A 17,338-nucleotide genomic window follows, 5' to 3' on the forward strand; every position below is an offset into this window, starting at 1 on the left:
ACACCCACATCCAAGTCACTGATGAAGATATTAAAGAGTACAGGTCTAAAATCTGCAGGACCCCACTACCCACATAATTCCAGGTCGATACTGACCCATCTAGTATCACTCTCTGGGTGGTACTGCTAAGCCAACTTGCCACCCACTGGACCATGTAAACATCTATGTCATAGCCTCTTAATTTATTTATGAGAATAGGATGAGACACCATATCGAAGGCCTTGCTAAGGTCCAAGAAAACAGCATCCATCTCTACTCCTGCATCTAAGCATTTTGTGACCGTCTCATAAAATTAAATTGGATTGGTGTCTTAGAATGAACTACTGGGTTCAGAAGATTCCCTGCACTTGAACAAAAGACGTACTCGCTGTTATTCTCACCTTTGCCAAGCTTTATTTAAGGATACTTGCAGAGGCAGGCAATAGGACAGAGCAGAGAGGATGATCACTTCACATCAGCTCTAGGCAGCAGCCACCACCCCACATAGTTCCTCTGGTCCCAGACTGTCTTGATCCTGGGGATGCGATAGCCTGCTCTGGGCTCTGCACAAGTCAGGATTCTTGCCAGAGTTGAGGAACTCCCTGTAACTTAAGAATGTACAGCTTATATAGTTTGGAGTAAATAACGTTATCTCAAACTAGGGATTTGGTTATCTTAAGCTAAGAACTTGGGGATGAGTCGTGATCCAGCACACCTGGTGTTTACCACATTCCACTGTATTACAACATTCTACTATCTAGGTTCATGGTTTGGTCACTCTCAAAGAGCAAAAACCTATGTGCTATAATACCGGCCTCCTATGGAGTCAGCATACAAAACTCTTGCTATGAGCATTAAGCAAAGCCCTTACTATTACACTTGGTCAGGCATGATCTACCTGCTATGAATCCAAGCTGGTTTTCCTGCTGCATTATTTTTCCTGCTAGACTCCCACAGATATGATCCTTCATAATCTTTTCAAATACCTTTCCAAGGACAGAGGTGAGACTGACTGGCCTATAATTATTCAGATCCTCCTTCCTTCCCTTCTTGAAAATAGGGACCACATTGGCCATTTTATAGTCCTCTGGAACCTGACCCAAGTGCCACAAGTGCTCAAACAGCTGTGCCAGTGGTTCTGCCATGACACCGGGCAATTCCTTCAGTACTCTTGGATGCAGCTCATCTGGGCCTTCCAACTTAAATACATCCAGTCCATCCAAGTGACTCTGCACCAAGTCAGCATCGACAGTTGCTGGGCTGGTGTTCCTCTAATGCCTAAGAACCTGTTAGGAGATTTATCTTGACCCTTGTTCAAGAACACTAAGGCAAAAAAGTCATTTAATAGCTCAGCCTTGTCCCACTGTCTGTCACTAATTGCTCCTTCTTGTTCAGTAGGGCTTCTATGGTGCCCTGAACTTTCCTTTTACTCCCTACATACCTAAAAAAAAGACTGTTTTGTCATCTTTAATTTGTGTTGCCAGCCTCAGCTCTGTAGTTGTTTTGGCTTTTCTAACTGCCTCCCTGAAAGCACGGGCCATGTAGGTATACTTCTCCTTGGTAACTTCCCTGCTTTCACTGTGTCCCAGGAATGTAAGAATGGGTGAGTGGGAAACCATGCCTGCAAAGAAGCCTAAGACAAATGGAAAAGAAAAAAACTCACTGCCTGCAGGATGTCGGACAAGCGATGAAGCACACTGGGAAGAGATGCCCACGCAGTTCATCAGCCATGCCCATCTACAGCTGTGACCAGGTGACATCAACAGGAGATGCTACCCTGAAAAGATAAAGTTCAGCCTTGAAAGTGTGGGAAAGCCAGTGCTGGGAATGGGAGAAGCGGCAGGGGATCACTGAACTGGAGGCTTCCAGCACCAGCAAGGAGCCGGAGAGCCTGCATGGAGACAGCCTGCATGGCTGTGGCAGTAGGAGCTGCAAGAGCTCTCCACATCAGGTGTAACTAGCACTGGAGTGGGCTGCAGGAACCAGCAGAGACCAGTGACGGTGGCAGCAGGAGCCACTATCAGAGCTTGCACCACTGTCGGCTGGCGCCGAGATGCTGGGCTGGAGGCAGTTCTGGCAGGAGATGAAGAAGACCCTGGCTGGGGTAGAAGCACAGGTCCCAGCCCAAGGGACATGCTTGCCTAGGGCACTTGTTGTGGGGGGGAGTAAAAACCCTACAGCTCTATGGTTTCCCCTGCTCTTTACCTTCTTTTTTCCTCTACTGTTCCTTTTCCTTCCTTGTTTGGGTCCCCCTTGGCTTGTTTGTCTTGTGTCATTGGTGTGGTTCTTTTTGTTCATCCTTTTGTCCTATTTTCTTTCCCTGCCTAGCACAGGCTTACTCAGCCCTCCCTTACTGGATTTTGGAAAACAAAGACCCTGATGGGAGATCACGGGCAATACACGAACATGGTGGTGATCGGCACCATCCTTCTGGTAATATCTGGAGCATCAGAGGGGACGTGTCCAAAAACAAAGCGTCTCAAACCTCCTGGGTCCAGTTGGAGTCCCAGACACCCATCCATGAAGGAGAAAGCATGGAAACGGAGGAAGACATCATGTAAGGGCTAGCTGCAAAAGGTCCTTAGGTTTGTCACAAAGGTTGGCGCATGGCCAGGGTGTTGGGGACGTTGGAGCCCTGTGGATATCCATCAAGGGACATGACAACTCTGGAGGGATCCTCAACGGGGATCCCCTCCACTGAAGTTTTATTCAAAGTCATGGCAGGTGAGTTTGGGGGGCCTCTATGAAGGTGATCAAGGAACTCTCTGAGGTTTGCACACAGCTACTTGGCACTCAAGACTAGCCGCCCATGCCAAGGCGGCATGAGAACAGAACATCGAATAGAGATGGGCACACACTGCTTATATGACTTCTTTTTTGCCCTTAGGCTCCCCTGTATTTCCCTGTTTAGCCAAAGAAGTTTTTTGGCTCCTTTTCCCTTGTACTGGGATAGTCTCCCTTTGTGCCCAAAGGACTGCTTCCTTTAGAAAAGACCACCCTTCCTGGACTCCCATCTCTCCAATACTCTTATCCTGCAGTGTCATTGACTAAACTCCTAAGCACACTGAAGTTAGCCTTCTGAAAGTCAAGCACTTTCACTCTACTAGTTATCTTACCCACCCTATGCCATATGGTGAATTCAACTGATTGGTGGTTACTGTCCCCAAGGTGATCACAAATCTGCAGCTCCCCTACCAGGTCCTCCCCCATAGCCATCACCAAATACAGTAAGATATTCCTCCTAGTGGGACTGTATACCTCCTGCATTAAGTGAAGGTCCTACGTGCAGGTTAAGAACCAATGTGAATGGTTGGATTTGGCTGACTGCTCCTCCCAGCAGATGTCAGGGTAGTTTAGGTCCTCCATGACAACCACATCCCTAGAAGAGCATGAAAAGAATCTTGGAAAAGTGCATTTTGAAAGTTTCCATCTAGGGAAAATGCAAGGGTTATGAAGGGTGAGCCAAATAGCTTGGGAAGAATTAAGCTCCTGTGAGCAACTGTGCAAAGTGACTGGTGGCTTGCAAAAAAGCAAACCAGTCTGCTGGGGGGTAAGACACTGCTCCCTTTCTCCCAACTAAGGGAGGTGAAATCAGAAGCAGTAAGTAAGCATAGCCTCAAGAGTGACTTTTCAGAGTGGGTGCTGCCTTTACAAAATACTGGTGTGATCCACCCACACAGCCCTCCTGTTTACCTCTGGAGTCCCTCTGTATACCTGTGCCAGAGAGATTGCCAGCCTCTTCCCCCTGGCACCAAGCAGCAAGCAGCAGGAAAAACAAACAGATAAATGAACCCAAACAATGAACAAAATCCACCTTCACAACTAAGAAATGTAAGAGTGGATATTACGGGAGTGTGAAGCAGGCCGTATTTGATTTGGATTCGCATTTGGCCTGAATCAGGGACAGTGATTCATTGATTCAGATCACTGTCTCTGATTTGATTCAGCCAAGTCCAAATCTGAAGATTCATGATGATTTGGACAATCAGCAATTCAGACATAGATGCAGCTTTAAATGTTTTTTCTACTTACCTTGAGGTACCAGCATGGCTTGTGAACACTGTGATGCTGGGGTGCATCCTGCAGGAGTGCAGGGGGGTGGGACACACTATGTGCTCAGCAGCAAAATCGGAAGTGGACAGGAAGAACATTTAAGGTGTGTGTATTTGAATTTCTGAATCTTTCCAAATATCTCTGAATCAATTAAAAGCGTTCTGATTCAATTCAGAGAGATTAAAGGGTCCTTTAATTCAATTCAGATTCAGAGATTTGGTGACTGAATCAGGCTGAATATCCACTGAATTAAATCAGGGACTGTAGCTTCACACAGCCCTAGTGGGTATGGAGGCAGACACAGGAAGCCAGGAACCCATGAGGTTTTATTGTCTGCAGCACACTATCATAGTTTCTTTTGATTCTTTTCCTTCACCCCACTATGACCCTGAACTGCCCCTGTCTCCCTGAAACTCAGTGGTGCCTTCCTGGCCCTGCTGGAAGCGATATGGACCTCCTGTGACCCCAGTGGTTACGGGGAACAGGCTTGGCTGTAATTCTCTGCTTGTTTTGCACAGAGCCGAGAAAAGCGAATTGACTTTGCCCTTTCATGTGTGGTACCCATATATTTAAGAGGTACTTCTGCACACTCTGAAAGCCATCTTTGAAAGTCCCCTGTGCCCCTGTAATTCAACATGGGACTAGTCGACCACATCTTTGAAATTCCACATGGTGTCTTGCACTTCCTTGAGGATGGCATCATCCTTATGCAACGGCTCATGGAGTTTGCCCTGCCAGGCATCTGCACATTCCATTCTGGCTCCTGAGAAGTCCATCAAAACCTTGAGTGAGGTTTCATGGGACTGTGCCTGCTTGCTGCAAAAATCTCTGCAGCTGTCTGCTGTAGTGTGAGTGGGGTGCCATTCCTGGCAGCCATGGGTTACAGTGGCTGATAAACAAAGAAAAAAGCAATGGTTGCCTTTCCCCCAAGAGGAGGAAAGTTCAGGCCCCTCCTCATGCAAGTATATAAAATGATGGAAGGCATAGAAACAGACCCAACAATAGTGGGGTACCACTCATACAGCCCCAAACTTACAAGTACTAGCTTTGGAAACAGGTCCACAGCTGACACTGCCCATGCTAGCTGCAAAAAAATGATTAAAGCAAATAATTAGTTTGGCATCTGTTATATTATGAGCTATCAAACCTGGCATGCACCACCACAGAAAGCACATGGTGACCTACCTACAGCAACACATGAATTTCTCCCCTTCCCCCTGGCTCCCCAAACCCAACCAGCACGAACTCGGGAGTTGCCTGGCAGTGGCAAGAGGAATGTAACAAGAGACTTACCAAGTTGAGCATGTTCTTGGGTCTCAGTAACAGTAGATGATGTATTTTCTGCTTGGGTTTCTTCTTAACCCTCCACCTCCTCTGCTTCATTATCTGTGTTAGTCCGTGGAGCAGGGCTAAGTGGCACTATGTGTATGTTGAAATGGTTCATCCTGCCACTCATGGTCATCAGACAGCAGGGAGAAGTCTCCATACAGATAATAAATGCTGCTCATGGTTTCACTCTCAGGAAGGGCTGCTGCTGCCTCCTCTTCCTCCTCCTCTACCTCCCCCTCCACCAGCCCAACCCCCGTGCTGAAAGTTTCCATACCTGCATTATCACCTGCATCCTTGGAGAGAATGATGGATAGCTTTTCATAGAAGGGACCAATTGTGTGTTGTGCCCCAGAACAAGAGCTCATCTCTTTGGCTCTGTAAAATGCTGATCTCAGGGACTTGACCTTGTACCAGACCTGGTTCCAGTCATGATTGTGCCCTCATGCCTGCATGCTTTTTGTGATCTACATAAACAGACTTATTCCTCCTACTTTACAGCTTGTCTATGATCTTTTGCTCTGACAAAATGTCAGTTAAGTCCTCCAGTTCTTCCCAGGTCCAGTTGGATCCACAGGTGTTGGAGGTATCAGTTCCCTGGGCCATAAGCTCCATACTGTTAGCCTTGGCTTTCTGAGACATGGCAAAGCAGTTTGTGATCAACAGCACAAGTGATTTGTGAAAGGGGACTGGCAATTTTTTTTTGAGGGGGGGTGCCTTTATACTCAGGCTGTGCTTGCATGAGGGTTTGGGGAAATTCCAAGGATTGTGAAGTCATTACTTGTAAGTGTCAAAACACCCAAAGGTGATGAAGCACCCAGTTTAATAACAAAAAAAGTCCCGGTGATGAGGTAAGTAAGGCCACTGTATTTTGGGATTGCTATTCAATGGCCTGGAACATTGCAAAAAATGATACCTACCTGCCTCCTTGTGCAAAATAATTTTATTACAGAAGCACAGCCTGTTTTCCCTAAAGTGGCAAAAGTTTTGAGTAGCCTACATGACCAGGAGAGGTGTAGGGAAAACATTTTTTGCTTGCAAGCTTGATTACATCAGAGCACCAGTGGCTGCTAAACTTAGGATGAAGGAAGAAAGGATGTGCAAAAGCCCCAATGCCATGGGGTACCAGGGTGAAGTATTGAAAAAACAGCTACACCAAGCTCCAGACCACACAACACCCTAGAGTTCCTGCCCCCAGCTTGGTGCTGACAGGTGGGAAACCGCTGTTGACAGAGGGGGAAAAATGGAGAATGAGGATGAAATACATGACAATGAAGAACAACACTGAAGAGTCCTCCAACATGGAGAATATGGAGGACATGGGTGAGCAGGAGGAGGAGGATGAGATGACAGTACTGCTTCTGCAAATGCTGTTTACCTGTGGATTGCTGCTGCAATGCTTGGGAAGGATAGGTACAGTGTTCACTGGCAAGTTCGGTTCCTGGTTTAACAACATTAATGACAATAAGAAGGAGAAGTTACAGGTACACAGCGGACTTGTAATGCACAGAGGAAAGTGAAGAAATGGAATTTGACTGGGCTTTGTTCAGAAAGTCCCCTCTGCCTGGCCTCATGGAGAAAGGACATTATGTACCCAGTGCAGAGGAGACAGTGATCCAGTGTTGCCATTCCCCTGGTTATATTAGTGGATACTGCCTACCCCCTATAGCAGAAGCAGCACAGGGACTGAGGATCTATCCTGAACGAGAGGTTGGTTGGGCGGCCCTTGTGCAGGATATATTGCTAACAACACCACCTAGGAGTGCTTTATTCTTTTTCTTGGTTATGTTAAAATAAATTAATATACACTTTAAATCGCTGTCTGTCCACAGGGGCGTGTGGTGTTCCAGGCAGGGGTGGAAGGGAGGATAGTCAGGGGAAATGGGAGAAAATCTGGCCTAGGATAGGGATTTGCTGCTTCCAGGCTTGAGTGGTTGGGGGGGGGGGGGGGGCATTACACACTGTCACCCACATGTGAATGAGCCCTCCCCCCCACATGTAGATGAGAGGTTAAATATTATAGATTTTGGTGGGCTAGGAAGATGGGGGACAAAGCCAAACAGCAACCCACATTTTGAAAACTATTCCAAAAACATTTATAAAAGAATTTACAACACACCTCCAAAAGCCATATGTGGCACTACACAAACAGATTGAGTGTACCTGGGCAGGTAATGGGAGGGTTCCAATGGGAGCTCCCTTTGGAAACTGTACAAAGATCAATGAGCTCAGGAATTCTGGGAAATGTAGTCCAAAAAAACCCCCAGAAACCCCCCAAGAATAACTTGCGATCACCACCAACATTGGCAGCAATTGCCAGTCAACCAGGCTGCAAGAGACACTCACCCATCCACCAGCTACTCTAAACCCTGAATAGTTTATGATATCATAGAAGTTATCATAGCAACTTTAGTAAATAAAAGAAAAAAAAACCATATATTTGTAACTTGGTGAGATGGGAAGAGAAAGGAATGGGAGGGGAAGATTCACGTGGCTTGTCTTTGGGATTGGGATGGGGTGTTTGGGATTATGTATTGATGGAGAGAGACCAGACTGTCTGAGCATAGCAATGTACAAGTCAAAGGATTTTGGGGTGACCCTGACTGTGCCCAGGGGAATGTTCAGGTCAGACCCCATTCTCTCCCTCCCCCTGGTTTGGGTCCAGCCCCACTCCCCACACTTCTTCCCATTTGGATCTGATCCTGTTCCATCCCCTACTCTCTCCCTGCTGCTCTGGGTCCACCACTTCTCCCCCCTCCCCCTGGTCTGAGTTTAACCCCAGCTCACACCCTCCCTGCTTTCTGGTCCAAACCCACTCCACCCCCTCCCCAAGATTGCTCTGACCTCACCTCCCCTACCCCCATTTGGGTCCAATCCCATCCCCCCTCCACTCACCCCACTTCAGGTCCAACCCTGGTGTCCACTTCCCAAGCTTCAGGTCAAACCCCACACCACCAGTCCGGGTCTGATCCCACTACCCCCCTCCTCCGACCCTCTTCTACTTCCCTTCCTCCCTTCCATCTCCTGACTTCAGGTCCAACCCTGCTCTTTGGGTCTGACCCCACTATAACAGAGGGGCTCCTGCTTTTCCTTAGCTGGCCCTGCCACTTTTAAAGTGTTCCTCCCAATTTTTTACACAGGCAAAGCTTTTATTATATTAGAATAGGGGTTAGAGTCAGAAGCCAATGGCCCAAAGGGAGGAAACAGGTACAAAACATAATCAACTCTGTGGTAACATAAACTGAGCACTGTAATTTTCCCTCCTCCATCCATGCCTCCAGAAGCGTCCCCAAATCTGTCTTTATTCCCTATGGAACTCAAAAGAACAGGTTAGGGACTATTTATAAAAGCTGGACATATATAAGGCCATGGGGTTGGAGAGGATTCACATGAGGATACTGAGGGAGCTCACTAATGTGATTGTAGAGCCACCGGCCATCATCTTTGAAATCTCCTGCAGATCAGGAGAGGTTGCAGAGGATAGGAAAAGGTGGAAAAGGTGTCCATATTTAAGAAAGAGAAGAAGGAGGATCCAGGAAACTACAGACTGGTCAGCCTCACCTCAGTCAGTGAAAGAGTCATGGAGCAGATCCTCAAGAAATCCATTTCTAATCACTTGGAGGAGAAGAAAGTGATTAGAAACTGTCAGCAGGGAATCACCAAGGGCAAGTCATGCCTGGCTCATCTGATTTCCTTCCATGATGGGATGACTGGCTTGGTGGATGTGGGGAAACAGTGGATGTGGTATAACTTGATGTTAGCAAGGCTTTTGATATGATCTCCCCCAACATTCTTGTAGGCAAGCTAAAGAAGTATGAGTTGTATGAATGGATTGTAAGGTGGACAGAAAACTGCCTATGTCATCACACAGAACGTAGTAGTTAAAGGTTCAATGTCTAGTTGGCAACCTGTTTCAAGTGGAATCCCCCTAAGCTCAGTCCTGGGACCACTTTTATTCAATATCTTCATGATAGGATAAAGGGCACCCTCAGCAAGTTTGCATATGACACCAAGCCTGTGGGGAGTAGTAGATACACTGGAGGGTAGGGTGAAGATTCAGAGTGACCTCAAGGAATTGGACAATTGAACCAAAATAAATCTCATGAGGTTCAAACAAAGACAACTGCAAAGTCCTGCACTTAGGACAGATCAATTCTATGCACTGGTACAGGCTGGTGACTGACTGCATGGGCAGCAGCTCTGCAGAAAAGGACCATGGGGTTGAAGTGCACAAGAAGCTAAATTGAAGCCAACAGTGTACCTTGTGCTGCATTAGTAGGAGTGTTAACAGTAAATTAAGAGAAGTGATTTTTCCCCTATTCAGCACTGGTGAGACCACATCTGGAGTACTGTATCCAGTTTTGGGCCCCCACTACAGAAAAAAAAAATGTGGACAAGTGGGAGACAGTCCAGTGGAGAGCAATGAAAATTGTTTGGGGAATAGGGCGCATGCCTTCTGAGGAGAGGCAAAGGAAACTGGGCTTACTTAATCTGGAGAAAAGGAATCTGAGAGGGGATTTAACAGCAGTCTTCAACTCCCTGAAGAGTGGGTCCATAGAGAATGCAGCTAGGCTGTTATCAGTAGCAGGAGATGTGAGAACAAGGAGAAATGTATTCAAGTTGCAGCAAGGGAAGTTTCAGTTGGATATTAGGAAAAACTTCCTCACTAGGGGAGTAGTAAAGCCCTGGAAAAGGTTACCCAGAGAGGTTGTGGAATCTCTATCCTTGTAGGTTTTCAGGACCTCACGTGGTCCTGGCCATGGGGGATGACCTGGTGAGGGGACTGCAGGTCCTTGACTACCTGGGCAATAGTGATCATCAGCTGCTGGATTTTCACTATCCAATGCAGGGCATCTAGGGCTCACACCAAGGCTAAAGCCCTTGACTTCAGAAGGGCCAACTTCAATGAGTTTAGGAGACTAGTGGGGGAGGCACTGAGGGTCCAGAAGGTAGAGGAGATGGGAGCCCATGAGGGATGGTCGTACCTTAAGGGGGTGATCTTCCAGGCCCAAAGGATAACAGTCCCTGACAGAAGTAAGGGAGGTAAGAGTGCTCAGAAATCCCCTTGGCTCAGCAAGGGCATTCAGCAATGTCTGAGGATGAAAAGGGAGGCATACAATCAGTGGAAGGGAGGAACTATCATCAAGGAGTACTTCTCCTCTGCCCAGGAGTGTAGGAAGGCTATTAGGAAGGTCAAGGCAGAGATGGAGCTCAGGCTGGCATCCAGGATTAAGGAAAACAAAAAGTTATTTTTCAAGTACATTGGGAGCAAGAAGAGGGCACCAGGCAATGTAGGGCCCCTGCAAGACACAAACAGTAATCTTGTGGCCATGCCAGACAAGAAAGCTGATATTTTTAACAGTTTCTTTGCCTCTGTTTTCCTGAACAGGGACTGGGATATCCCTTCTACCAGAGGTAGGGACAATCTTGGGGATAGCTCTGTCAGGCCTTTAGTCAGCACTGATGTAGTCTGGGATCTTTTGGAAGGGCTAGACATTTTAAATCTGCAGGTCCAGATGCTCTCCACCCAAGGGTGTTGAGGGAGTTGGCAGGGGTCATCACGGAGCCTTTGGCCCGGCTGTATGAGCATTCATGGTCATCTGGCCAGGTGCTGGGGGATTGGAAACTGGCTAATGTGGTCCCTATTTTTAAGAAGGGGAGGAAGGAGAACCCAAGTAATTATAGGCCTGTAAGCCTCACCTCGGTGCTCGGGAAGGTCTTGGAGAGGATCATCAAGGAGCATATCTGTGGGGGGCCGGCAGGGGAGATCATGCTCAGTGGCAATCAGCATGGGTTCATCAAAGGCAGGTCCTGCCTGGCCAACCTGATTACCTTTTATGACCAAGTAACTAAATTCTTGGAAGATGGTGTCGCTGCAGACATAGTCTTTTTAGACTTTAAGAAGGCCTTTGATGCTGTCTCTCACCCCATCCTCATCAATAAATTAAGTGACTGCAACATTGATGCCTGCAGTTGGATGGGTAAAAAATTGGCTGATGGGGCGCACCCAGAGAGTAGTGGTGGACGGGTTGTACTCAACCTGGCGAGATGTGAGCAGTGGGGTACCCTAAGGCTTGGTCCTCGGGCCTGCACTGCTTAACATCTTCATCAGTGACTTGGATGAGGGTGTGGAAAGCACGCTGTCCAAGTTTGCTGATGACACTAAGATGTGGGGCGAGGTGGACACACTTGAAGGGAGAGAGAGGCTGCAAGTAGATTTAGACAGACTACAAAACGGGGCAGACGAGAATAGGATGGGGTTCAACATAGACAAATGCAGGGTGCTGCACCTTAGGAGAAGGAATTCACAGCATACATACAGGCTGGGGAGTTCCCTTCTTGCAAGCACGGGGTGGAAAGGGATCTTGGAGTCATTATTGACTCCAAGATGAACATGAGCTGCCAATGCCAGACTGCAGCCAGCAAGGCCAACCATACCTTGTCATGCATCCAAAGGGGCGTCTCAAGCCAGTTCAGAGAGGTGATGCTCCCCCTCTATGCGACTTTGGTCAGGCTGCAGTTAGAGCCCTGTGTCCAGTACTGCACTTCAAAAGGGATGTGGCCACCCTGGAGAGGGTTCAGAGGAAGGCCACCCGCTTGGTGAGAGAGCAACAGGACAGGCCCTATAAGGAGAGATGGAGGGACCTGAACCTGTTCAGCCTCGGCAAGAGGAGGTTGAGGGGGGACCTGGTGGCTGCCTACAAGCTCCTCAGGGGGATCAACAGCAAATAGGCAGAGCTCTTTTCTTCCCTGCACCACCTGGGGTGACGAGGAACAATGGTCATAAGCGGATGGAGAACAGGTTTAGGTTGGAGATCAGAAGGCAATATTTAACAGTTAGGGTGGCCAAAATCTGGAACCAGCTTCCCAGGAAAATGGCCCTCGCCCCTACCTTGGGCATATTCAAGAGGAGGTTGGATGATCACCTGTCTGGGGTCTTGTGAAGCCAGCATTCATTCCTGCCTGTGGCAGGGGGTCAGGCTAGATGATCTGCTCAGGTCCCTCCTGACCCTAGCTAGTATTAAACTATGAAATTAGACAGCACCTGGACTGGAGTGATCTAGTTCTGGCTGGGCCTGATTTGAGCAGGGGGTTGGACTAGATGACCTTGTAACAGTGCAGGGACCTGTTACTATGGGCATAGGGGAGTCTGAACAGCCTCACATCTTGGAAGCACCTCTTTATGTCCCCCCATAGATCTATATATGGGCTCAAAAAAGGCTTTGGATCCAGGTTCTCAGATGCAGGGTCTCCCAGCAAGGGAACTGAGACAGAGGTATAGTAAATGAAGCTGCACCCAGCAGGGAGAAGAATAAAACATGCTGAAAGCAGCCTCCAGGAGCTGCAGTTGGCAGGAAGAAGGCTTCCAGGAGCCCTGGGTGACCAGGGGTTAAGCAGCCCCAGGAGGGGCAGAAAGAAAGGCTTCTGCTTGTTTGCATGTTTGTTTGCTTTGTGTGCACAAACCAGCAGGCTCTGCAAAGCCTCTGAAAGATAAGAGGTGGCCAGAAGGTTAAGCCCAGGAAGAAAATCTGAAGGACAGCTAAGTGATAGTTTATTTATTTAACTTTCTTTGCTTGTTTTGCATTTCTGACAAGCCCAGGGTGGTCTTGGGGTGTTATCTACTAGCCCTGCTGTACCAGAGGCAAGGGCCCTGAAGAGTGGGTCCTTAACCAATGCATGCAGCAAAAGTTAAAAATGGTCAGCTCTTCTGGCATAATGTTACCATAGGTCTGTGAAGCAGAGAAGAGACATGAGTCAATCATAGCCGAAGAGGGGAAGGTGGGTGTAAGCAGAGCGGTTAACTCAGGTTATTTTCTTATGTAGTTGTCTGGATTTGAAGCATGCTACTTCAAGGTCACAGCGGGTCTTTTTTTCATGACCTGGTTATCACCAGGTGCTACTGACTGCCTATTCCCATTCTTGTTCTAGACTTATCTTGTTCTTATTGTTAAGTTTTGGCTGGTGGCAGAACCATGAGTCCCTGGTTTCTTCCAGGTCCCCTGTCCTGCCTCACAGCCACTCACGGTTAGTTGTTTTCTGTTTGTGCAGGTTCCCAGGCTGAAACAACCACTGCTCGGCTGGATCCCCCTGTCCGTTTCTTCTTGTGTCCCCATTGTGGTAATTATGGAGACTCCTCTGAGTCTCAAAAGGAGGGAATTTCCAACTTTCCTCCTTTTACCCCTCCCAGGGCATTGTCTCTGTCCTTTTTTCCTCCCAAGACTCTCTCTGGTCTTCCTCCTGTGTCTGTTTTTCTGTTTCTCTTCCTTCTGGTTGTTTCTGGTGCAGCATTTAACTAACTCTCATCCTGTGCCCAGCCAACTGGAACTGACAGGAACTAATGAATCAGTGTGCTTTTGATCTTCCCACATCCTGCTCTCTTTCTTCTGCTCTGTCTTGAAGCAAGTATTTGTGCCCAGAGCACCCACTCTGGCTCTCCTTATAACCTATGGGGCCCCATTTTTGGGTCCCCAGAATCTCCCCTGAGTGGGTAGTGTGATCTTGGCTGCCACAGCAGTTAGGCCTTTATTTACCTTAATGGGCAGCAGACTCTCTCTTGGCATGGGGCCATGCAGCGTATCACCCTTCAGGGAAGTGAGGGGGCACAAGTCAGACAAAAGGATGCTGAATGTATATGTTGACTGGGAAAGGGGGAAAAAAGTGGGACATGTTATTACAAAGTAGCCTGAAAAAGCAGAAGCAATCTGCTGTGTTATTATGTTACTGAGTAGAAGAAAGATCACCCTGAACTCATTTTGCCTGTTTTTCTCCCAGGCAAAATTTCTCCCATCAAGGCATGGCAGATGAGTTTGCCAGGCAGACTGAAGAGGGAACCCAGTAATAGTCTGGGTTTCCCCAGACATGTTTTCTTAATGGGTTCTCCCATCTCCATCTGGGCAGGTTTTTGGGGTTTTTTTTAAATATCAGATCTGCCTCTACATCTGCAGGTGAGATGCTTTCTTTTGCTACCTGGGTTGGGATAGTGACTGCTCACCCAGCACACCTCCAAATCCTTCCCATCTCTCCCTCAAAACTGTGGGGAGTGAGGCTTCTCCCTCCCAATCACAGTAGCCCCTTGGGGTGGGTGGGGCATGACAATGGGGCCCCGCTGTGACTCAGGTGCAGGAGATGGACAGTGACCACCCACTCAGGCATTGCTGTGGTAACCACCATGGCTCCTCTGCCTCCTCCTCCTCCTCTTCTGCTCAGGATCATTTCATATATTTCATAGCTTTCATAGACCAGGGGTTGGCAACCTATGGCGAGCATGCCCAACACGGCATGCAGCATGCTTTTTACTAGCACATGGCTGCTTCCCATCCCAAGAGGCAGGAAGGGGCATGCCCAGATTGAGCAGCACGTGGCTGCCGGAGAACAGCCTTCTGCTGCTGCTGACCCCTGCATTACCTAGAATTGCCACTGAGGGACCCAGGCTCTGGAACATACTGACCACGCAGGCCAGTTAAGAGCCCCTGGCCCCAACCGTAGCCTGGCCTGCCCCAGGCCCTGGGCACGGCCACATCTGCGCCCTGATGGCCTGGGCCCCAGCCCTATGCAGCTGGCCAGCAGGTCCCAGCCGGCACCATTGCTGCTGTGGGCCCCGTCCTCAGGCCTGGTCTGCGCTGACGGGAGCCTGGCCCCATCGCCACCACAGACGCCATCCCCAGGCCCTGCCCCATCCAGCCCCATCTCCACTGCCCACCATCTCTGGGCTCAGCCCATGCTGCCAACAGTCCGGCCCCATTACCACCATGGACCCCAGTTCTGGGCCCAGCCAGCCCCATTGCCACTGTGAGCCCTGTCCCTGGGCCTGGCCATGGGCTGCCAAAGGCCCGGCCCCAGCCGGCACCATTGCTGCTCCGGGCACTGAGCTGGGGCTATCTGCAGCATCAGGATGGGGCCAGAGCTGTGCACCTGCACAGGCCCTGGCCCCATCCCCGCGCTACAGACAGCCCTGACCATGTGCTGCCGGCAGGCCTGGCCAGCACCACCACTACCGTCCATCTCAGCCAGACCAGGGCTGTCGGCAGTGCTGGGATGACGCTGGGGCATGGGTCTGATTACCTGCATGGGCCCCGGCACCTTTCTGGCATTAGCAGTGGGCCCAGCCACATGCTGCCAGCATGTGGCCTGGGCTGGGGCTGTCTGTAGCACCAGGATGAGACTGGGGCCTGGGCCCATCTCAGCACTGCAGATGGCCCTGGCCCTGGCCCCAACCACATGCTGCTGGTGGGTGCAGCCCTGGCCCCATTCCAGTGCTGTCAGTGGGTGTGGCCTCAGTCTCAGCTGGAACCTCTATCACCAGTGCTGGGCCGAGCCATTGGCAGCACTGGGATGAGGCTGGGGCCACACCTGCCAGCAGGGCTGGAATGAGGCTGGGGCCCGGGTCCATCTCAGTGCTGCAGACAGCCCCGGCCCCGGCCCCAGCCCCAGCCCCAGCCCCAGCCCCAGCCACATGCTGCCGGTGGGCTGGGTCCCACCCGCATCCTGGCGCTGCTGGCGGGCACAGCCCTGGCTGGAACCTCTTATCACCAGCGCTGGTCCGGGGCCATCAGCAGTGCCAGGATGAGGCTGGAGCCATGCCCACTGGCAGTGCCAAGATGAGGCCAGGGCCAGGGCCTGGGCCTGTGGACCTGTGTGGGCCCTGGCCCTATCGTGGCGCTGCCGGTGGGCCCAGCCACATGCTGCCAGCAAGTCTGGGCCTGGGCCTGGACCTGGGCCTGGCCCTGGCCAGCACCTCCAGCACCACTCCCTTTCAGCGCAGCTGCTGGGCTGGGGCAGTCTCATTGTTGGGATGAGGCCAGAGCAAGGGCCAGGGCCAGGGCCTGGGCCTGGGCCCCAGACCCAGCCTGCCATTGGGCCTGGGCCCTGGCCTCATGCTGCTGGGTGGCCCTGGCCCCAAAGCCCCAACCGCTTGCTGCCAGTGGGCCCCAGCCGCAGCTCCATGCTGCCATAGCCCTGGCCCCACTGGGTGCAGTGCTGGCACCTGCTGTCTTCCCAGAGCCTAGGGCTGGGAGACAGCCAGGGCCAGGGCAGGGAGGCAGCAGTTCTTTGCAGCCTCCCAGCTGCAGCTAGCCCAGGTTTGTGGTAGCTGCTGATAGCCATAGAGCCTGGTGTGCTGCCAGCAGCTGGCTGAGAGGATGGAAGCCCTACTGCAAGCAGCCTGGGCTCCATGGCTATCAGAAGCTACCACAAACCTGTTTCTCTGGCATGCTGGCACACTGGCACCTTCCAAGGTAGGCATTGTGGGTTTTTTGGCATTCCAGTAAAAAAACATTGCCTACCCCTGTCATAGATATTAAGCTGGACGTTACCTCAGAAGGTCATTGACTTCAGCCCCATGCCCAAAGGGCAGGAAGTCAGCAGGGGTCATAGGATCCCAGAAAGATAGACATGCAAATATCTCTTGAAGGTGTTCAAGGTAGGTGCTTGAACTTTCTCCAGCAGCAGTCTGTTCCAAACCTTGGGGGCTCGGACAGTAAAGAAATTCTTCCTTACGTCCAGCCTGAAACAATCACGCAGGAGTTTGTGACTGTTTGATCTTGTCATCCCTTGGGGCTCTCTGGTGAACAGACCTTCCCCCAGATCCTTATGAGAACCCCTGATAAATGTATAGGTTGCCTCCAGATCATCCCTGAGCCTGCGCTTTTCCAGGTTGAAGTCTCATAGCTCTCAGCATTTCATCGTAAGGTCTGTTTTCCTGACCTCTTATCATGCATGTGGCTGTTCTCTGCACTCTCTCAAGTTTCTCCATGTCCTTTTTTAATTGTGGAGCCCAGAACTGTACTCACCAGGTGGGTAGCAAGCCCAGAACAGTACTCACCAGGGCCAAGTACAATGGGAGAATGATGTCCCGGGATTTGCTTGAAAAGAATGTATGGATGTAAGCCAGCATTTTGCTTGCTTTACAAGATGCAGCATCACATTGAAGGCTCATGTTCATCTTGTGTTCAATCATGATCCCCAAGTCCCTTTCATCTGA

General features: G+C 50.0%; 1 long non-coding RNA gene across 2 annotated transcripts; it reads right to left on the reverse strand.

Annotated features, from left to right (window-relative positions):
• Positions 1-386: 386 nt before the first annotated feature.
• LOC109283951 (uncharacterized) lies at positions 387-7,302 on the reverse strand. Of its 2 annotated transcripts, XR_002091269.2 has the most exons (5): positions 5,326-7,302; positions 5,069-5,116; positions 3,238-3,358; positions 1,643-1,756; positions 387-587 (listed from the first exon to the last, which is right to left on the reverse strand). It is a non-coding gene; the product is annotated as an uncharacterized LOC109283951 (long non-coding RNA). The 2 variants fall into 2 exon arrangements; XR_002091267.2 differs by having other exon boundaries at positions 5,069-7,302.
• Between the last annotated feature and the right edge of the window lie 10,036 nt (positions 7,303-17,338).

This window comes from Alligator mississippiensis, chromosome 11 (genome assembly GCF_030867095.1).
Source record: "Alligator mississippiensis isolate rAllMis1 chromosome 11, rAllMis1, whole genome shotgun sequence".
NCBI lineage: Eukaryota > Metazoa > Chordata > Crocodylia > Alligatoridae > Alligator > Alligator mississippiensis.